This window comes from Sinohyriopsis cumingii, unplaced genomic scaffold (assembly GCF_028554795.1).
Source record: "Sinohyriopsis cumingii isolate HCF-2022 unplaced genomic scaffold, ASM2855479v2 utg000913l, whole genome shotgun sequence".
Taxonomy (NCBI): Eukaryota; Metazoa; Mollusca; class Bivalvia; order Unionida; family Unionidae; genus Sinohyriopsis; species Sinohyriopsis cumingii.
Window position 1 is genome coordinate 2,947,909 of NW_028315943.1, and position 24,115 is coordinate 2,972,023.

A 24,115-nucleotide genomic window follows, 5' to 3' on the forward strand; every position below is an offset into this window, starting at 1 on the left:
ACTTGTGGGACAAGCTAGGAATGGTTCTAGCAATAGAAAACCGGTGAATTGCAATTATTGTAATAAACCAGGACACTGGAAACGAGAGTGTATCAAGAGACAGAAGGACGAACTCGCAAAAGGCAACAGGGGAGCTCTTACTAACAAACAAAAGAGATCGGAAAACTTGAATCGGCTGGTGTAATGGACCTTACATCGGCCTCCTCAACAAAAAGGTTCAAGGATTTAGAAGCTGTTAAGTTTGAATCATTACCAGATGGATTATACATTAAAACAGAAATATGTGGAGTTGAAGTAAACTGCTTGATAGATACTGGATCTACCATTACAGTTGTCCATCCAGATAAATATAACACCATTGCAAAGCACAACAGACCGAAACTTATACAACATAACGCAAAACTACGCATGGCAGATGGGGGACTTGTCACTCCTTATGGATACGTACAAGCCACTATAAAGGTTAAAGACAAAGTTGTAGAACATAGGTGATTGTTGCTGAAGTGGACGCACCTGCCGTTCATGGATACGATTTTCTGCATGCACATGGCTGTCAAATAAATATGAGACAGGGAATACTCACTTTTTATGGAGAAAAATTGTTGTGCCAAAAGGAAAGTGAGCTGGACTCTATTTTTCGAATTACAATAAGCGAAACATTGATAATACCTCCAGCTAGCGAAAAGATAATCTTGGCCGATGTAAAAGGTGATGTCTCAAACGTCCAGAGTGCTCTTGTAGAAAATCATGGGTCAAGATTAGCAAGAGAGGGAATTCTTATAGCAAGGACTCTCGTTGATCCTCGAGGGGGAAAATTCCCCTACGGGTAGCGAATGTTTCCAATGAAACTAGGAAACTGTACAGAGGTATTTGTGCCGCAGTCTGTGAAAAAGTAGAAATACCAGAAGACGACATTGATATCCAAGAAGACCGTGTTGGCTCCGTCAAAGTTCAAGATGGTTGCCCAGAGCATTTACAAAATATTTTGGTGGACTGTCAAGAGCAATTATCATCAAAACAGTCAGAAGATGTTAAAACACTCCTTTGGTCATATCAGGACATTTTTGCTAGAAATAAAGAAGACCTTGGGAGGACAAATGTCGTTCACCATCGGATTAATACTGGGGATGCGCTTCCAATAAGGCAAGCCCCAAGACGACTGCCTCTTAGTAAGCGAGAGGAAGACAGAGAAGAAATACAGCGGATGTTGGACTCAGGAATCATCGAACCTTCAAAGAGTCCCTGGGCTGCTCCAGTGGTTCTCGTTACAAAAACAGATGGTTCACTTAGGTTATGTGTTGATTACCGGCTCCTCAATCATGTCACACGGAAAGATTCATATCAACTCCCTCGCATAGACGATTCACTTGATGCACTGAGAGGGTCAAGTTGGTTCTCAACCCTTGATCGTGCCAGTGGCTACTGGCAAGTTGAAATGGATTCCCGAGACAAAGAGAAAACAGCATTTGTGACGACATGTGGCCTTATCAGTTTAATGTTATGCCATTTGGGCTGTGCAATGCCCCAGCTACTTTCGAGCGTTTGATGGAATTTGTCCTGTCTGGTCTTCATTGGGAGACATGTCTCATTTATTTGGATGATATCATCGTGTTTTCCACAGACATAGACACTCATATCAAATGGCCTGCTGATGTTCTCTCACGAATCCGCGATGCAGGGTTAAAAGTGTCACCCAAAAAGTGTGAGCTTTTCAAAAGGAAGGTCACTTTCCTTGGCCATATTGTTTCCAGTGAGGGCATATCGACTGATCCAGCCAAGACTGAAGCAGTTAAAGCGTGGCCACAACCCCATAATTTACATGACGTGAGAAGTTTTCTTGGAACCTGTTCCTATTACCGCAGATTCATCGAAGATTTTGCAGAAGTAGCAAGACCATTACACAAACTGACTGAGAAACAGGTAAAGTTTCAGTGGACATCACAGTGCCAACAATCTTTTGAGAAATTAAAGGATCTCCTTACCTCAGCCCCGATTCTTACATATCCAAATGTAGAACATTTATTCATTTTGGACACTGATGCAAGTGGATGTGCTATTGGAGCCGTACTATCTCAGGTACAAGATGGTATTGAAAAAGTAATTGCTTATTACAGTAAGGCACTCTCCAAGGCTGAGAGAAATTATTGTGTTACCCGAAAAGAACTTCTTGCAGTGGTACAATCGATCAAACACTTTCATCATTATTTGCATGGAGTAGAATTTCTTGTTCGCACGGACCATGGAGCACTTAACTGGCTCCTTAAATTCAAGAACCCAGAGGGACAAATGGCGCGGTGGCTGTAAATCTTAGGAACTTACAAGGTGACCATACAACATCGTCCAGGCCGAAAACATGGCAATGCTGACGGGTTGTCACGTAGACCATGCTATCCATGTGATTACTGTAAAAGGCACGAGGTTAAAGACGATGAAACTTCTTTAGCAAAAGTTAGGATGGTAGGCGGAATGCAGTTGGGTAACAGTGACAAAACTAATGAAACGCTCCGCATCGAAAGTAACTGGTTTCAAAGGAAGTCTGAATCTGAGATCAGAGAGGCTCAGATGAATGATAACGTTTTGTCAACAGTCATCAAATGGAAGGAGAATTATCAAGAAAGACCAAAGTGGGAGGAAATATCTTTTCAAAATGTGGACTGCAAAGAATATTGGTCTCAGTGGAATAGACTACAAGTCATACAAGGTGTACTTTACAGAGTCTGGTATGGCCCCACACGAGAACCAATGTATCAGTTAGTATTGCCATCATCATTGCAGAATGAAGTTTTGCAGATGCTTCACGACAACCCTGGTTCTGGACATTTTGGTATATCCAGAACACTTGAAAGAGTAAAAGAACGATTTTATTGGCTAAGATACAAAAACAGTGTATCCGAATGGTGTGCAAGGTGTAAACAATGCCAAATGAGGAAAAACACGCCATGTCAAAACCGAGCAAAAATGAAGCAGTACATTGTTGGAGCTCCACTGGAACGAGTGGCTATGGACATCATGGGTCCTCTTCCAGAAACTGTTTTCGGAAACAGATACATATTAGTTGTAACGGATCAATTCACTAGATGGACTGAATGTTATGCTATGCCAAATCAAGAGGCTTCAACTGTTGCTAAGTTATTTGTCAACCAGTTTATTTGACGTTTTGGTGTGCCCCGTCAGTTGCATACGGACCAAGGCCGTCAATTTGAGTCACAGCTATTTCAGAGTTTGTGTGAAATCCTACGTATTGACAAGACAAGAACTACACCTTTCCGACCTCAAAGTGATGGCATGGTTGAAAGATTTAACAGAACGGTGGAGGATATTTTAAGCAAGTACATCTCAGCGGATCAACGCGATTGGGATGCTCATTTACCCTTAGCAACATTGGCATATTTGACATCAGTGCACGAGAGCACTGGATACTCGCCAAGTATGATGATGATGGGAAGAGAAATAGAATTACCAGTCGATTTACTCTATGGAAAACCACCTTGCTTGGAAGACACTAAGAACGATTCTGGTTATATACTGTCACTCCAAGAGAAGATGTGGGATATCCACGAAAAAGCACGGGGGAACATGATTGAAGCAAGCAATAGACAGAAAAGAAGATATGACCACAGAGCAAATCAGATCAAGTACAAAGTAGGAGAAGCTGTTTGCATCCGAGTTACAACCAAAACCAAGGGAAAATCTCCCAAGCTGCAAGAGAAGTGGGAAGGACCGTACCTAGTCATTGGTCAGATCTCAGATCTAATTTATCAAGTCAGGAAGAGCCCAAATGCCAAAGAGAAAATTGTACATCATGACACTTTGAAGCCCTTTCATGGGGAATATCAGAACTGGGTCAAGCAACAGACTGACGCGCCTGGGGCAAGGGAAGACAAAGACAAAGAAATATAACATAAAAAAAGAAGTATGCAACGATAATAGACAGTCTAATACGAGAAAGGACAGGGAACAAGTTAATGGCAGCTTTGAAAGCAGAAGTGCCAGCAGCAGAATGTTACCTAAGTTGATGTCAGCGTATGCCATATAATCGAATCAGTTAACTTTGAATCTGTTAGGAGTTTGACAGACGAAGGAAGTTACATTACGTGAAATACTTATGTATCCCCATGCTCTTGATATTGGTAATATCGGAGAGCATACGGTTGTAGGTGTAACTGGGTATGATTGCATCATGTGTTCTAATCGGATATTTAGCACGCTGGATAACTAAAGCAACTGCATGAAAGATGATACAATTTATTGTTCCTCCTCATCTTGCTCTTAAATTACCACTTTGGGTGTCAATATAAGCAACGGTCTCACTGATAGGGTAAAGGGGTAACAATAAAATCAGTGTTTTATTGGTAAAGAAACTATACATAACCACGTTTGTGTTGTCTCTGTCATTACAGGTAACAAACACCCACAACAACAAAAATGACGCTGTACAAATGCTGATGGATGGATAAGCCAGTGAAAATGGAAGCCATAAGAAGAATACTGGAAGAGAAGCAGCCTGAGCAGGGCACCAATGAAGATGTGACTGGAGACCATGTAGGAAGAGGGAGCCAGAAGGAGGAGAAGATGGATCATTCAGACAGTGATTCCGAACGTTTATCCGTTCTGGCGAACAGAATAGACTTTGAATATGGGATGAATGATCTGTCTTCTCCCGAATCCATCGAGCTGGCGGAACCCTTGTTTTCGTCTCCGCGAAGAGTGGCCCGCGAACCATCAGAGGAGGCCACACAGCCACATCATTCTGGGGATCAATATGATAATATAACAAACGTTCCCAGGAAAGAAGCTACCTCCATGCCTACAGGTACTGCAACTGCCAGCCACCCAGGTGAAGAGAACCCTCTCACTGCAGAGAGTGTTCCCAGGGTAGCAAAAGATGAGGCTTTGTCGTTCCTCACTTTTGGTGGCATGCCACTACACCCTCCAGCTATGAGGAATTGGAGTGCAGTCGAAGAGGAGTCAGTTCTTTTGGGAAAGATGTTGAGATGGCCCCCTCGAAAGTGGTCAACGATGACGGCAGATGTCAAGCTGATGCTATGGGAGATGGCTGCCCTAACCTTGGAGAAAGAGCTGAATCCAGATGGGCAGCCACACAGAAATAACTTGTTAGAAAAATATAATTTCCTTGCTCTGCCAGGGACCGCTCAGCCTAAGATTGTAGATGGCCAAAGCGACCGTTTCATGCGGCTCCAAAACTTCTGCGCCCTGCGAGACATAGTGACCTCAGCTGAAGATCCAAATGGTCTCCTGGAATCATTCCGGAAGGCAGCTGAGGTCAGGGATAAATCTACTGACAATGTAATTCGAGGGCTACAGGGCATCCCTGTTTGGATATGAAAAATATGGTAATATTTAGAAATAGTAGGGCCTGCGGTAGGTATTTGAAATGTACAAAAGTTCTTTTTTTGGGGGGGCAGGGTTTGGGGGGTTGGAGGTAGAAAATACCATATCTTTTTTTTTTTTTTATAGATTTTCCACTACTCGTCGTACTAGTGTTGAATAAAGAATATTTGTTCTAACATATTGTTTAAATGAAACATTTCTGGTTCTAATAATGGTTCTCAGAGATAGTGGAAAGTTTAAAATCTAGAAATCTCGTGTGGTAGTTTTCTTAATTATTTTATGTGTAAACTTCATGTTGCATGGTGAATATGTTGTCGAGGACGACAACTTTTGAAAAACTGGGGGTAGTGTTACGAATTTTACATGAATACAAATATGCTAGTTTCATATGCGGATGGATATTCTGAGACTATGTTAAGTTCGATGTATTACAAAACAACTGTTCTGTATGATTGATATTATGTACAACGTTCAATGTATTTCACGATGTCCGCCATCTTTGTTTTGGAGGCACTTTATGTACTGGAGGCACCTCCAATGTGTCATATCATTGGTTTACATTGTTTCAATGTTGTAAATCACACATATACTAGTTTCATATGCAATTGGATATTCTGAGACTATGTTAAGTTCCATGTATTACAAAAACAAATGTTCTGTATCATTCACATTATGTACAACGTTCAATGTATTTCACGATGTCCGCCATCTTTGTTTTGGAGGCAATTTACGTATTGGAGGCACCTCAGATTTCCACTACGCGGTATATGCAGTCATAATTGAACAGCAATAAACAGTTGATATAACTAGTTTTTACGTAGAATAAGTTATGCTCAACAAGAAAATAATGCACTTACCTTCACCTGCGAGGATAACGCATTAGGATGGTGCATGTTCTAATTTTCCCGCACCACCAACTTGTTTGGAGGCCAATGTTTACTACGTGTGACACAAGGATTTTAGTGTTTGACCATACGTTTGCGATTAAGATTGTAATAATATAATTAGCATTTAATGTTTGTTTTGTATCTCAATAATTTAACGATATTTAGTATTTATTGAGTCTTAAATACTTGTTAACAATATGTACTATTTTGGCGGAGTGTTACACGGTGTAGTGCAACCGAAGGTTATAAATATGGGTGTCGCGCTAACCAGTCAGTTTCCCTTCAACCGGCATCGGGTTCGTACACAACTACAATATATTATCGGCTTCAAAAAGTGATAGGGAATGTTATCATTCTCTAAGTAGAAATAATAATATTAGAAAATATACATTCATTTATGCAATATAAAAATTTAATAATAAATTTATGTACTAAGGAAAATCAAAGCCAAAGATAAAGTGTTGAATACTCTTACGTAGGGATATAGGGCCTCCATAACGCTTTTCAGTACATTTGTATGACTTTATATTTTTATCGTAAAAGAAATGGTCACCCGTTTCGCCTGTTAATTCTATTCATTTGAATTCGTTTGTATTGGGATTTTAATGTTACCCCTATAAACATTATAAAAGTATTACAGTAAATTATATTTGATCAATATTATTATTTAATACTAACTGTTGAGACTGCTGGTTATAAATATATGTACGTTCTGTTATACTAATTTATTTATTGACTAGGAAGAGAATATGTGAATTCTGTTATATTGAAGTGTTTATTGACATGTTAAGACTAAAATAAATCCTCTATTTTTCTCATTCGGATTTTATGTTGTTTATATACTTAGATAAATAATTTCCTCACGGATAAGTAGCTAGTATAAGAAGCCATTATTTCTACAGAGATTTCGTCTGTTATCAGACGACGTACTATGTACTACCAGTACATTATACTATTGCAACCAATTCAAAGTCTCAGATTGAGGATTGCCGAACCATCGAAACAGGAAGAAATTCTCTAAATATAATGGAGCTTGCGCCGGGAAATTAACCCCCGGGGTGGAGCACGTTACAATATATAAACCAAACATGGCAAGATTTTTGGAACTCCTCCACAAAAGGTAAAAAGCACCATGAAACCCAAAAAAAACGTAGATAGGAACATACAGCTACCTAAGGGTACCTATTTAGAACAGAAAACCATACACAGGATAATAACTGGAAAAACTAAACTAGCAAGCAGTTTTGGAAGGTTTATAGGACCCAAACCAGCAACCATTAACTGCTTTAACTGCCACACCACCGAAGATCTACACCACGTATTCAATATATGCCCAAAATATCAACCCGCTCGAAAGATATTTATCAAAAACCAAAAAGAGATTGGATCACCACACACATACCCAGAGTTACTTATGGACTCTAATAAAAAATAAACAATCAGCATATAAAAATATAAATCAATTCATAGACTCAGCAGGACTTAGGAACAAAATATAATTACTATCCCCACAAAACCAAAAGACCCAATAACTAGCTAAATAAATTTAGAAGCCACCACATAAAAACCCATAACATATCATTCAATTTTATAAAAGTATTAATAAAGAATTCACTTACGAAGCACCTATAAAAAAAACTAAGGAAACCGCAAAATCGGATGTCCTAGATGTCCTTAACGAACCGAGTAATCAGCTAGGATTCCTGTCCTAGATGTCCTTAACGAACCGTGTAATCGGCTAGGACTCCGATCTCTTGCTAAATAAAGTATAAATAACATTCAATCTCTAAAAACATCAATTAATAAATAACTTAAAGAGGAAATATCTAAAAACTTATAAATAACATAATGTAGGAAACACACCCTAAACACCTCGACCAGTAATCCCATAATACCGTTGAAAATCTCTCTTCATACAGCATATCTACTAAGAACTTCTATAAACAGCATAGAATATCCCCCCTTCTTTTAGAACATTGTGAAGAAAAAAAAAGATCTTGGGAAGAAAAAGAAAAAACACCAGGCAAATGCAACAACAAACCAGCGATGTAAAGCAAGCAGGACCGTTCCCGAGCTCTCCGTCCCACTAATGACAGCCAACCATTCAACTGTAGGGACCTTTATGGACCCACAGATTGAGGCCAAACTATCAGGGTTCCTTGAATCCATAAAAGCCTGGGGGAGGTGGCACCATCCCCTTCCCCAGGAACAACAAGCAGGTTGCGGTGAAGTCAGAAACAACTGGCACATGCACAATTGTGCGAACGCTACTATAATTAAACTCAACAACAAACAGCGCAGAAATATGGAGTGAGACAGAAAGATAATTTCGGTGGGATGAGCTCTTTCAACTTAAATTGTACAAAACCCGTAGTATTCGTAACGGCAGGTGCATACTTTCTCAGGCAGTTATCTACAGTGTTCATAATATACAAAGTTGCAATAGCGTTGTCAATACTAAAAGGTATATTTCTTGGTTTCGAAGCACAGATATAGTGTGGTCTATTTAATGCTTCGGTAAAAGGGGTATTATTAAACCTATAATAAGATTCTCATAAAACGATTTGTTTCAGACATACAAATGCTTGAAGACCTACTCCAAACATTAAGGTACAAGACAAATCGAACAACAGACTAACATAGGGATTGATCATAACAAAAAATGTCCCTGTATTTATTCTATCTGAGCTCCCAGACAAACGTTTCTCTCTCCCTCTCCCTCTCTCTCTCTCTCTCTCGTTAATATTCGTAATATTATACAAAACACGATATGTAAATCAGAACTCAAGCTTTCAGCTTGAATGTGGTGGTATTATTTATAAGATACCTTGTACAACTTAGGGGATACCTTACACTTCACGTCTATATATTAATTTCCGTAATACATCTTAATCTTCTAAGTTTATGAGCTTTATTTTACTAAAGATTATGCTGCATAGACTTGGATTAAACACTAATTTCGTACATCCATAGCATGTGCAATGGGATTAGTATCGGTGGGAAGACTTGTTTTCACCATGTGTTGGAAGTCAAGATTTGACAGGAAGCAAGGAAATGAGGGAGAGTAGATATACTGAGAGATTCATTTTGATCTCAGCATTTATTATTCTCTTTGCGTATCTAAATCTTTAGTATTGATACACTATTCCATAACTGTATGCCAACATTTGATATACTTTGGTTGTTGCAGAGGTAGTCAAGGAATTTGTGACATGAAATTCACAAAATTAGAGCACTGGGCCAAATAGAGGACGACACCTTGGCTGATGACTTGATTCATGGAAATGCTACCCGTGACCAGATTTTTAAATGTAACTTCTGCTCTTTATGGAAATTCAGATTGCATCGTAAGTCACAGTCCTAACTGTGTTTGTGAAGTGTTTCACCACACTGTAACTCGTGTACTATTTATTGCAAATAATATTTTGTGTCTGTTTTTTCAAGTTCTTTTATTTTAACGGCCGCTTTTAATACTTTGATGATTGTATATGCATTAACTAACACCAGATTAAACATATTATCCGGCATATATACAAATAGCAAAACATTAATGGGGCAATTTCTATAGCCTAAATATGTGACTTAATCAGAAGTAAACAAGAATTATTAGATCGGAATGCATTTCAGCTTGACAGATTATCGTGAACCTTTTACACTTTTAGCTCAGGCTGTTTGCAAGGAAAAACTAAATGAACTGCCTAGGGTAGACTAATAAACAGACCCCAGAAATTAAAAAGGTGAGTAAATGGACCTTCAGCAGAACAAATTTGCTGTTGGAGATTTTATTTCAGATTATCAAGCATAATTTATTGCTCTAGTTCTGAGGGCAGCATTGGTGCCTTCAACAGTGCGATTTTGTTTTACTGGACCTGTCTGTTTCTATTTAAAGTCATATACTGTAATAAGGAATATATTAAACTGGGCCAGATGTTCTTGAACTAACGTTAAGAACATTGGTTCCTATTGTTGTTGTCAGGCTGACAACACTACTTGTCAAATGGGAGCCAATAAGAAAAATGTTGGTTGAACATTCCAGATGTAAGGTACTATATTCGTTTTTCCAAGATTAATACCAGATGTTACAGTGGAAATAATCAAGAACATCTAAAATAGTGAACTCGGCGTTTGGGCAAGAATTCCAAAACAGGTCACGCAAAGATGGCCAATTTTGTGGAATGCTTCGTTTTGGGTTAATTAAGGGGTCTTAGCTAGAGAAGAAAATTAAAAACTTTCATTTTAGTTTCAATGATTTAAGCACCATTGGTACTTTCCATTACCACTAATCAAAATGACATCCTGGGACTAGAATCTCAGCATGTGTTTTTATGATTATCGAGTCTAGAGTTTAAGTTTATTTTTATTCTAAATCAACATAGCAGCAAATATAATATCTTGCATAATACTGTCAGCATTCCAGCAGGATTTAACAGCAACATATGATCAGATGAAAGAAAATATTTGCGAATGATATTTCGGTTCATTTTAAAATTTAATATTGTTATTCCCCTGCTGTAAAATTCTTTATAACATTTTCCAAAATTCCCTTTTCTTTTCATGTCACTAAAGAATTTATATTAACTTCTAAAATGTTACCTCAGAAAGAAACTGATTTTCTTTAAAAAGGACTTTCTGTATCAGTGGGAATAATATCCAAGTGATGTATGCAATATCAGGAAGAAAAGTTTCCATGGGAGATAAACAAACTAGGGTAGAATTTACGCTGATCTGAGTGGTCTTTTTACGCGAGAAATTCTGAGGAACGATGTTGCAGCTCAGACAAGTACTTCCGTAAACTGTGTGACTCGGTGTCTGCCACCTCTGTTCGGGAGTATCTTCGCAATGACACACTGCCAACTACTGGCAGTCAACACGGTTATTCGTTAGTCACATTTCCATGCAAATGTTCTCGCTATGACACGACATCAATATTGATGATAATAAACTTCTCGGATTGTTTTAACGTTTATTTCTCTCTTCATATCCGATAAAGTTTCCACACAGTGAACAAATTATTATTATTATTATTATTATTATTATTATTATTATTATTGAAACAAGAATGTCTAATGTAACAGATAATTGATACTCGCCGAGCTAACATTTATAATGAAGATAAAACAATCTATTTAGAAAAATCCAACTTGTATGGTATGAAAATATTCATAAAATCAACACATGCCTAAAAACAGATTTTAAAAATCTGGAGCGTCTTTGGCGATTGCAAGTAGAAATGGGTTTCATCATCGATCATATATTTTTGTTACTTTAGTTCAGATGAATTCTAAAAATAAATTTCTTGTCTTTCGTCATTATTTAGGTACCGATACAGATCAACAACAAATTTTAGGTAAACAAATTTTCAGTACAGAGCCAAAACGTGCCAAAGAACTATTTCGAAGAACGGAATTTACGTGTCGCTAATCCAATACGTGTCCCATGGCAACGCACGGGGTACAATTGCATTCCCATAATTGATGAGAAACAATCGAGTTCCCTTACAATACTTGCGCTAAAAACAAGTAACGACTACTGTGATATTAGCAGAAAATGGGATGTTTCGAAGGCTGCTTCAGGGGCATTCGAAAATCGGTAAGTACCGAAAAACAAAGGTTTAAACATAAATGTTAGCATTACTATTATAGCCGTTCCTTGGAAGGACGCAACGGATAACGAAATTTATTCGCAAAAAAATGCACATAATGCAAAGCAACGTCAAGGCAGAGTTTAATAAACAAACAAAAAATGAACAAAAACATCAACATCAGCAACAGTGGGAGGTGACAATATAACGATTGCGATTAATAAGATAAAATGAACCCAAATCAATGCAACTCAATTGAAAGGGACCCCTCCACCATGGCAGATGTGGCAGGTTTAAGGGGCGGGCGGGAGAACTGAGCGCGATGGGTGAACGGGATGAGTCTCCAGCATGCCAGTATTTGTTAATGAAACAAATATGATCTCATTGTCAAAATATTGGTTTCACGGTTTTATGTTATTCAGACATTTCTTTATTCGGTATTAAAAACAGCGCATCATTCCTCAGCTCACCTCCACGCCTGATGGCACAAATAAAAGCCAATTGTATTTTACGTTGATCAACTGTGTCTCCAGGTATCATGTCTGGGATTGTAATTATTTAAAATTGGCGTAGCATTTACTTTCTTCAAGAGCTGAACATTGATCTTCATAGACCAGGGGTGGTGGAGGTGGTGCAGATGATGTATCTTTTTCTGTATAAACTGTAAAAAAGGAAATCGAAGTCGCTATTGGGACTCAATTATCTATAGCGACCTAAGCAATATAAACAATGCATACATCTCGTGGTATATCAATGGTACGGCGTATATACTATGCGTATATTCCACGCGTATACCACATAAATTAAAAATAGCAAAGCCTTTAAATTGTGGTATCAAGCAAATTCATATATCAGCCATATGTTATATCAAGTTGTGATCCGCTCATTCTGCATTAACAAGATGGCCGCTATCGCTTAACCGGCCTGAAGCAGCTGTTCTGTTTTTTAGTAACTGGTAACCTCTTATGCAGCATCTTGACCCATTTTAATTTTGAATTAGAAATAACAGTTTTCATTAATAGGGCGGGGTAATCAATAGCAAAAATAATTTTTATTGATTTTCTTGCAATGTTAAATTCAAAATCCAGGTAAATACCATCCATATATAGGAAATGTGAAGAAAATCTTATATATGCCAAACGTATGAAATCATTTAAGAAACGTTGATAGTTTCTCACTTTTTTCCATATATTTTTTCTATGCTTTAAGATCTGAATAGTTCAATATTTACTAAATTTATGTATGTATTCAAACTTAATAGAGCAACAAGTTTTAACAGACACACGTTTTCGGGCTTGGAAACAATTTTTGCTACATAATTTTATCTTATTTTTTTACAAAATTATGAGATCTATAAAGCTTTTGAGAGTGTACTGCTTTTGAAAGCGTAAACATGCCATTTAATCAGAAATTGTACGTTTCTACTTTGTACATGAACATTTGGGATTATGTTTTTACTGTAATTTATGGCACAGTGACAATTATGAATAAAATGTCAAACTTTCCCTGTTCTCTGCTGTTATATTTTACTGTGGTTGCATTTTATTAAATTATATTTTCTCATTTCATAAAATAAAATAAAACCTTGTTTAGATAATCTATAATTTAAATGACAAAGTTTATGCGATATTTACTTAGCACACCAAGCTGGACTTGTATATTTGTGGTGTCATTACGCGAACAATTCTGAGGAACGATGTTGCAGCTCAGACAAGTACTTCCGTAAACTGTGTGGCTCTGTGTCAGCCACCTGTGTTTGAGAGAGTCTTCCCAATGACACACTGCCAACTACTGGCAGTCAACACGGTTTTTTATTAGTCACATTTCCATGCAAATGTTCTCGCTATGACACATCAATATTGATGATAATAAACTTCTCGGATTGTTTTAACGTTTATTTCTCTCTTAATATCCGATAAAGTTTCCACACAGTGAAAAAATTATTATTATTATTATTATTATTATTATTGAAACAAGAATGTCTAACGTAATAGATAATTGATAGTCGCCGAGCTAACATTTATAATGAAGATAAAACAATCTATTTAGAAAAATCCAACTTGTATGGTATGAAAATATTCATAAAATGAACACATGCCTAAAAACAGATTTCAAAAATTTGGAGCGTCTTTGGCGCTTGCAGGTAGAAATGGGTTTCATCATCGATCATATGTTTTTGTTACTTTAGTTCAGATGAATTCTAAAACTAAATTTGTTTCCTTTCGTCATTATTTAGGTACCGATACAGATCAACAAACAAATTTTAGGTAAATTTATTTTCAGGACAGAGCCAAAACCTGCCAAAGACCTATCTCGAAGAACGGAATTTACGTGTCGCTAATCCAATACGTTTCCCATGGCAACGCACGTGGTACAATCGCATTCTCATAATTCATGAGAAACAATCGAACTCCATTACAACACTTGCGCTAACAACAAGTAACGACTACTGTGATTTTAGCAGAAAATGGGCTGTTTCGAAGGCTGCTTTAGGGGCACTTGAAAATCGTTAAGTCCCGTAAACAATGGTTGAAAACATAAACGTTAGCATTATTATTATAGCCGTTCCTTGGAAAGACGCAATTTATAACGAAATTTATTCGCAAAAAAATGCACATAATGCAAAGCAACGTCAATGTAGAGTTTAATAAACAAACAAACAAATAAACAAAAACATCAACATCAACAACACTGGGAACTGAAAATATAGCGATTGCGATTAATAAGATGAAATGAACCCAAATCAATGCAATTCAATTGAAAGGGACCCCTCCACCATGGCAGATGTGGCAGGTTTAAGGGGCGGACTGGAGAACTGAGCGCGATGTGTGAACGGGAAGAGTCTCCAACATGCCAGTATTTGTTAAATGAAACAAATATGATCTCATTGTCAAAATATTGATTTCACAGTCTTATCTTATCTAGATATTTCTGTATTCGCTATTAAAAACAGCGCATCATTCCTCAACACACCTCCACGCCTGATGGCACAAATAAAAGCCAATTGTATTTTATGTTGATCAAACGTGTCTCCAGATATCATGTCTGGGACTCTAATTATTTAAAATTGGCTTACATTTACTTTTTTCAAGCGCTCAACAATGATCTTAATAGACCAGGGCTGGTAGGGGTGGGTGCAGATGATGTATCATTTTTGTATAAGCTGGAAGAAAGGAAATCTAAGTCGCTATTGGGACTCCGTACCTCGAATATCTACAGCGACCTAAGCAATATAAATAATGTATACATCTAGTGGTACATCAATGATACGGCCTAGATACTATGCGTATATTCTATGCTTATACCACATATATTAAAAATAGCAAAGCTTTTAAATTCTGGTATCAAGCAAATTCATATACCAGCCATATGTTATATCAAGTTGTGATCCGCTCATTCTTCATTAATACGTATACATAACATTACTTCAACTGTATGGTAAAAATTCTACAGATCAATCATGAATTTCCAATTCTTTATCATAAGCGACGAAAGAAAATATTGATACAAAATTAATCAGACCCGCTCTTTAAATGAATTTAACATGTTAAAAAATTTCATTGCAATCCTTCTACGTTCCATACACACATGCACACACACGCACAAGCACAGTCTTTCTCTCTCTGTCTCTCTCTCTCTCTCATACATTAGTGGAAAAATACGCAGAAATCTGGAGTGAGACAGAAAGTAAATTTCCGTGGGTTGAGCTTCTTCAACTTAAATTGTACAAAACCCTGTGTAGTCGTAACGGCAGGTGCATACTTTCACAGGCAGTTATCTACAGTGTTCATAATATACAAAGTTGCCATAGCGTTGTCAATACTAATACTAAAAGGTATATTTCTTGGTTTCGAAGCACAAATATAGTGTGGTCTATTTAATGCTTGGGTGAAAGGGGTATTATTAAATCTTTAATAAGGTTCTCATAAAACGATTTGTTTCAAACATAAAAATGCCCGAAGACAGATTCCAAACATTAAGGTACAAGACGAATCGAACAACAGACTAACACAGGGATTGCTTATAACAAAACATGTCCCTGTATTAATTCTTTCTTAGCTCCCACACAAACGTTTCTCTCTCTCTCTCTCTCTCTCTCTCTCTCTCTCTCTCTCTCGCGTTAATATTCGTAATATTATACACAACACGATATGTAAATCAGAACTCAAGCTTTCAGCTTGAATGTGGTGGTATTATTTATAATATACCTTGTACAACTTAGGGGAAACCTTCCACTTCACGTCTATATATTAATTTCCGTAATACATCTTAATCTTCTAAGTTTATGAGCTTTATTTTACTAAAGAGTATGCTACATGGAAGCAAGGAAATGAGGGAGAGGAGATATACTCAGAGATTCATTTTGATCTCAACATTTATTATTCTCTTTGCGTATCTAAATCTTTAGTATTTATACACTATTCCATAACTGTATGCCAACATTTGATATTGTAATGACCATGGCTAGAGTCACAATGACTTGGATAATATTTTCAGTCTTTGTTTCTATTAAGTTTGTTTTTATAAGTATGGGGAATATGAATATGAATTAGAATGTTCACTTACAAAGCATAGCATTTATATTTATCTCTAATGTCTAGCGACTGTCAAACTAGCAGCCAATCCTGGCAACCGATCTTACTATGTCTAACCTATTTTCGAGGTGGAGGTTCTTTTGGTAAAACGTCTTTGAAAGTCTGTCATAAAGTTTTTAGAGTGTACTGTTTAGCTTATCTGCTACAAATGGTATGTTCTTATGCTATTACTATTTGTAATCTATGTAAAATACCTGCAAAATCATGACTAGAAAAGTCCGTGTATATCCTTCTATCACGATGTCCGCCATTTTGGATCAGCATCGGTGTTTCGTATTTAGAGATTCTATACTTTCGCATTCGCAATTATTCTCTCTAATGATAGTAGGGTACTGTAAGAAGGTAATTTGTATGTTTTAGTGATAACCTCATTGCAATACAGTTGTACTGATGTATGCATTTCATGTTTTGATGCGACAGTACCGGTCGTCTGCATCAAGTGCAGAACCCGCGTCTACATGAATCGATTCAATTATTCAAGACTTAAGTTATCATTCATCATAAAGTTTAATTTCACATAAGCTTGATCTCATAAAATGTTCTTATTCATTTCATAGAGAAGTCATACAGTATTGAAATACTTCTTGTTATGTAATTTATGTACTTGTAATGTTGACATGGTATACCATGCAAAACTGTATTGTTTACAATGCAATACACGGCACACCATACAAGACACTGATTGGTTGCGTGGGTTGCCGTGCATACATCGATTGGTTGAATTGTGTCATGTGGTGTCTGGGGGAAGGTTATAAATAGGGGAGCGCTGTCACTGTTGGTCAGACAACTGACTAGTACAATCGGCGCCAAAATAAAAAGTGACAAAAAGAAACAGCAAAGTGTCAAGTTAGTACATTTTGGATCTTTATAAATAGCACGTTTTACAATATCGAACAAACAAGAATAATATATTTATTCCAACAAAAATAGATTGTAATAGTTGTCTCCCACCACACCTGCCAGTCCCCTCCCCCCCCCCCTTCCAGTTTGTTATATTAGAATTACATAATCTGGTTGTACACAATAACTATAGTTCTTATATATTTACTTGTTTACACAATTCATTAAACATTGTCAAATTGTTCTCGATTTTATGTTGATGATATAACCCCTCTTCCATCGCCCCAACCGCAAGCTTTTGATCTTTTCTTTCATAACACTATCAGTTCCTGTGTACAAAAATATGTAGCACCCTTAGGGACCAAAAAGGGCCTTACAATATACTTTGGTTGTTGCAGAGGTAGTCAAGGAATTTGTGACATCAAATGCACAAAATTAGAGCACTGGGCCAAATAGAGGACGACAACTTGGCCGATGACTTGATTCATGGAAATGCTACCCGTGACCAGATTTGCCAAGTTTAACTTCTGTTCTTTATGGAAATTCAGATTGTATCGTGAGTCACAGTCCTAATCGTGTTTGTGTAATCGTTTCCCAGACTGTAGCTCGTGTACCGTTTATTGATAAGAATATTTTGTTTCTGTTTCTTCAAGTTCTTTTATTTTAACAGCCGCTTTTAATACTTTGATTGTAAATACATTAACTAACACCAGATTAAACATATTATCCGAGCATATATATATATATATATATATATATATATATATATATATATATATATATATATATTGCAAAACATTAATGGGGGATTTTCTATAACCTAAATATGTGACTTACACAGAAGTAAACAAGAATTATTAGATCGGAATGTATTTCAGCTTGACAGATTATCGTGAACCTTTTACACTTTTAGCTCAGGCTGTTTGCAAGGAAAAACTAAATGAACTGCCTAGGGTAGACTAATAAACAGACCCCAAAAACTAAAAAGGTGAGTAAATGGACCTTCAGCAGAACAAATTTGCTGTTGGAGATTTTAGTTCAGATTATCAAGCATAATTTATTGCTCTAGTTCTGAGGGCAGTATTGGTGCCTTCAACAGTGCGATTTTGTTTTACTGGACCTGTCTGTTTCTATTTAAAGTCATATACTGTAATAAGGAATATATTAAACTGGGCCAGATGTTCTTGAACTAACGTTAAGAACATTGGTTCCTATTGTTGTTGTCAGGCTGACAACACTACTTGTCAAATGGGAGCCAACAAGAAAAAAGTTGGTTGAACATTCCAGATGTAAGGTACTATATTCGTATTTCCAAGATTGATACCAGATGTTACAGTGGAAATAATCAAGAACATCTAAAATAGTGAACTCGACGTTTTGGCAAGAATTCCAAAACAGGTCACGCAAAGATGGCCAATTTTGTGGAATGCTTCGTTTTGGGTTAATTAATGTCTTAGCTAGAGACGAAAATTAAAAACTTTCATTTTAGTTTAAATGATTTAAGCACCATTGGTACTTTCCATTTTCCACTAATCAAAATGACATCCTGGGATTAGAATCTCAGCATGTGTTTTTATGATTATCGAGTCTAGAGTTTAAGTTTATTTTTTGATCTAAACCAAGAAAACAGCAAATATAATATCTTGCATAATACTGTCAGCATTCCAGCAGGATTTAACAGCAACATATGATCAGATGAAAGAAAATATTTGCGAATGATATTTCGGTTCATTTTAAAATTTAATATTGTTATTCCCCTGCTGTAAAATTCTTTATAACATTTTTCTAAATTCCCTTTTCTTTTCATGTCACTAAAGAATTTATATTAACTTCTAAAATGTTACCTCAGAAAGAAACTGATTTTCTTTAAAAAGGACTTTCTGTATCAGTGGGAATAATATCCAAGTGATGTATGCAATATCAGGAAGAAAAGTTTCCATGGGAGATAAACAAACTAGGGTAGAATTTACGCTGATCTGAGTGGTCTTTTTACGCGAGAAATTCGGAGGAACGATGTTGCAGCTCAGACAAGTACTTCCGTAAACTGTGTGACTCGGTGTCTGCCACCTGTGTACGGGACTAGCTCCGCAATGACACACTGCCAACTACTGGCAGTCAACACGGTTTTTCATTAGTCAGTTTTCCATGCAAATGTTCTCGCTATGACACGACATCAATGTTGATGATAATAAACTTCTCGGATTGTTTGAACGTTTATTCCTTTCTTCATATCCGATAAAGTTTCCACACAGTGAACAAATTATCATTGTTATTGTTATTATTATTATTATTATTATTATTATTAAAACAAGAATGTCTAACGTAATAGATAATTGATAGTCGCCGAGCTAACATTTATAATGAAGATAAAACAATCTATTTAGAAAACTCCAACTTGTATGGTATGAAAATATTCATAAAATCAACACATGCCTAAAAACAGATTTTAAAAATCTGGAGCGTCTTTAGCGATTGCAAGTAGAAATGGGTTTCATCATCGATCATATATTTTTGTTACTTTAGTTCAGATGAATTCTAAAAATAAATTTCTTTTCTTTCGTCATTATTTAGGTACCGATAGAGATCAACAACACATTTTAGGTAAACAAATTTTCAGGACAGAGCTAAAACGTGCCAAAGAGCTATCTCGAAGAACGGAATTTACGTGTCGCTAATCCAATACGTGTCCCATGGCAACGTACGGGGTACACTCGCATTCCCATAATTGATGAGAAACAATCGAGCTCCCTTACAGTACTTGCGCTAACAACAAGTAACGACTACTGTGATATTAGCAGAAAATGGGATGTTTCGAAGGCTGCTTCAGGGGCACTCGAAAATCGGTAAGTACCGAAAAACAATCGTTTAAACATAAATGTTAGCATTACTATTATAGCCGTTCCTTGGAAGGACGCAATGGATAACGAAATTTATTCGCAAAAAAATGCACATAATGCAAAGCAACGTCAAGGCAGAGTTTAATAAACAAACAAAAAATGAACAAAAACATCAACATCAACAACAGTGGGAGGTGACAATATAACGATTGCGATTAATAAGATAAAATGAACCCAAATCAATGCAATTCAATTGAAAGGGACCCCTCCATCATGGCAGATGTGGCAGGTTTAAGGCGCGCGGGGGGGGGGGGGGGGAGAATTGAGCGCGATGGGTAAACGGGAAGAGTCTCCAACATGCCAGTATTTGTTAATGAAACAAATATGATCTCATTGTCAAAATATTGGTTTCACACTTTTATGTTATTCAGACATTTCTTTATTCGGTATTAAAAACAGTGCAGCCTCCCTGAACTCACCGCCACGCCTGATGGCACAAATAAAAGCCAATTGTATTTTATGTTGATCAAATGTGTCTCCAGGTATCATGTCTGGGATTGTAATTATTTAAAATTGGCGTAGCATTTACTTTCTTCAAGAGCTGAACATTGATCTTCATAGACCAGGGGTGGTGGGTGTGGGGGTGGTGCAGATGATGTATCTTTTTCTGTATAAACTATAAAAAAGGAAATCGAAGTCACTAATGAGACTCAATTATCTATAGCGACCTAAGCAATATAAACAATGCATACATCTCGTGGTATATCAATGGTACGGCGTATATACTATGCGTATATTCTATGCTTATACCACATAAATTAAAAATAGCAAAGGTTTTAAATTCTGGTATCAAGCAAATTCATATACCAGCCATATGTTATATCAAGTTGTGATCCGTTCATTCTGCATTAACAAGATGGCCGCTATCGCTTAACCGGCCTGAAGCAGCTGTTCTGTTTTTTAGTAACTGGTAACCTCTTATGCAGCATCTTGACCCATTTTAATTTTGAATTAGAAATAACAGTTTTCATTAATAGGGCGGGGTAATCAATAGCAAAAATAATTTTTATTGATTTTCTTGCAATGTTAAATTCAAAATCCAGGTAAATACCATCCATATATAGGAAATGTGAAGAAAATCTTATATATGCCAAACATATGAAATCATTTAAGAAACGTTGATAGTTTCTCACTTTTTTCTATATATTCTTTTCTATGCTTTAAGATCTGAATACTTCAATATTTACTAAAGTTATGTATGTATTCAAACTTAATAGAGCAACAAGTTTTAACAGACGCACGTTTTCGGGCTTGGAAACAATTTTTGCTACATAATTTGATCTTATTTTTTTACAAAATTATGAGATCTATAAAGCTTTTGAGAGTGTACTGCTTTTGAAAGCGTAAACATGCCATTTAATCAGAAATTGTACGTTTCTACTTTGTACATGAACATTTGGGATTATGTTTTTACTGTAATTTAGGGCACCGTGACAATTATGAATAAAATGTCATTACGCGAACAATTCTGAGGAACGATGTTGCAGCTCAGACAAGTACTTCCGTAAACTGTGTGGTTCTGTGTCAGCCACCTGTGCTTGAGAGAGTCTTCGCAATGACACACTGCCAACTACTGGCAGTCAATACGGTTTTTCATTAGTCACATTTCCATGCAAATGTTATCGCTATGACACGACATCTATATTGATGATAATAAACTTCTCGGATTGTTTTAACGTTTATTTCTCTCTTAATATCCGATAAAGTTTCCACACAGTGAAAACATTATTATTATTATTATTATTATTATTATTATTATTATTATTATTATAATAAATGAACAAACAAGAATGTCTAACATAATACTTAATTGATATTCGCCGAGCTAACATTTAAAATGAAGACAAAACAATCTATTTAGAAAAATCCAACTTGTATGGTATGGATATATTCAGAAAATCAACACAAAACATTTTTCTAAAATCTGGAGCGTCTTTAGCGCTTGCAATTAGAAATGGGTTTCATCATCGATCATATATTTTTGTTACTTTAGTTCAGATGAATTCTAAAAATAAATTTCTTGTCTTTCGTCATTATTTAGGTACCGATACAGATCAACAAACATATTTAAGGTAAATTTATTTTCAGGACAGAGCCAAAACCTGCCAAAGACCTATCTCGAAGAACGGAATTTACGTGTCGCTAATCCAATACGTTTCCCATGGCAACGCACGTGGTACAATCGCATTCTCATAATTCATGAGAAACAATCGAGCTCCCTTACAACACTTGCGCTAACAACAAGTAACGACTACTGTGATATTAGCAGAAAATGGGCTGTTTCGAAGGCTGCTTTAGGGGCACTTGAAAATCGTTAAGTCCCGTAAACAATGGTTTAAACATAAATGTTAGCATTATTATTATAGCCGTTCCTTGGAAAGACAATTTATAATGAAATTTATCCGCAAAAAAATGCACATAATGCAAAGCAACGTCAATATAGAGTTTAATAAACAAACAAACAAATAAACAAAAACATCAACATCAACAACACTGGGAGCTGAAAATATAGCGATTGCGATTAATAAGATAAAATGAACCCAAATCAATGCAATTCAATTGAAAGGGACCCCTCCACCATGGCAGATGTGGCAGGTTAAAGGGGCGGACTGGAGAATTGAGCGCGATGTTTGAACGGGAAGTGTCTCCAACATGCCAGTATTTGTTAAATGAAACAAATATGATCTCATTGTCAAAATATTGATTTCACAGTTTTATGTTATCTAGATATTTCTGTATTCGCTATTGAAAACAGCGCATCATTCCTCAACTCACCTCAACACCTGATGGCACAAATAAAAGCCAATTGTATATTATGTTGATCAAACGTGTCTCCAGATATCATGTCTGGGATTGTAATTATTTAAAACTGGCTTAGCATTTACTTTTTTCAAGCGCTCAACAATGATCTTCATAGACCAGAGCTGGTGGGGGTGGGTGCAGATGATTATCATTTTTGTATAAGCTGGAAGAAAGGAAATCGAAGTCGCTATTGGGACTCCGTACCTCGAATATCTACAGCGACCTAAGGAATATAAACAATGTATACATCTAGTAGTAGTGAAAGGGGGCGCTTTACGGACAATGGGAATTAGCATTAAAAACACCCTTGGGTCACTTTACGGACAAGGGAAATTTAACATGGAGAAAAATCGTGGGTCACTTTACGGACAAGGGGAATTTAACATGGCAATAAATCGTGGGTCACTTTACGGACAAGGGAATTTAACATGGCAATAAATCGTGGGTCACTTTACGGACAAGGGAATTGAACATGGCAATAAATCGTGGGTCACTTTACGGACAAGGGGAATTGAACATGGGATTTTTTTTTAAAAATTTTTTTTAAAAAATTAAAAAAGGGGTAGGCAATTCAAAGACTATCTCTTTTCGAGAAATATGGCTGGCCCTGAAAAGGGCCTTTGGGTTTTATGTTAATGTATTCATTAACATAAATGGCACCGCATTGGTCTTCTTCTTGTCCTTAGGCTGCGTCTTACTGTTGGTCCGTACATCAGCACTCTTTTCAGGCATCCTTGTCTTTCGACGTAGATCCTACGTATCCACAGGCTGGTGTTTGTCCGGTGGACAACGGTCCACTTGGATCGGACATACATGAGCAAGTCTGTCCGAAACATCATGGAAGACACAAGGGTGGATGACTCAACTGTAGTCCACATCTTGAAGCGACGAGAACAGGTGAATCAATGCATTGAACGGCGCTTATTTATAGGGACAGAAAGGATTGAAACGGATTGAGTTCATTCACCAATCCGAACACGCGTTACAGAATTCAGTCAGCTCGCATCCAATCCGAAGAGAGCAGTCTGTGACGTCACGTAGTCAATATAGATTCGCTAGCGCTTGTGTGCATTCAGTCTATGCGACAGTGATTCAACATGACGGAAACTCAGAAAACGATCCATTGGGGTGCACCAGCAGGGGAGACCGCCCAAGGGAACC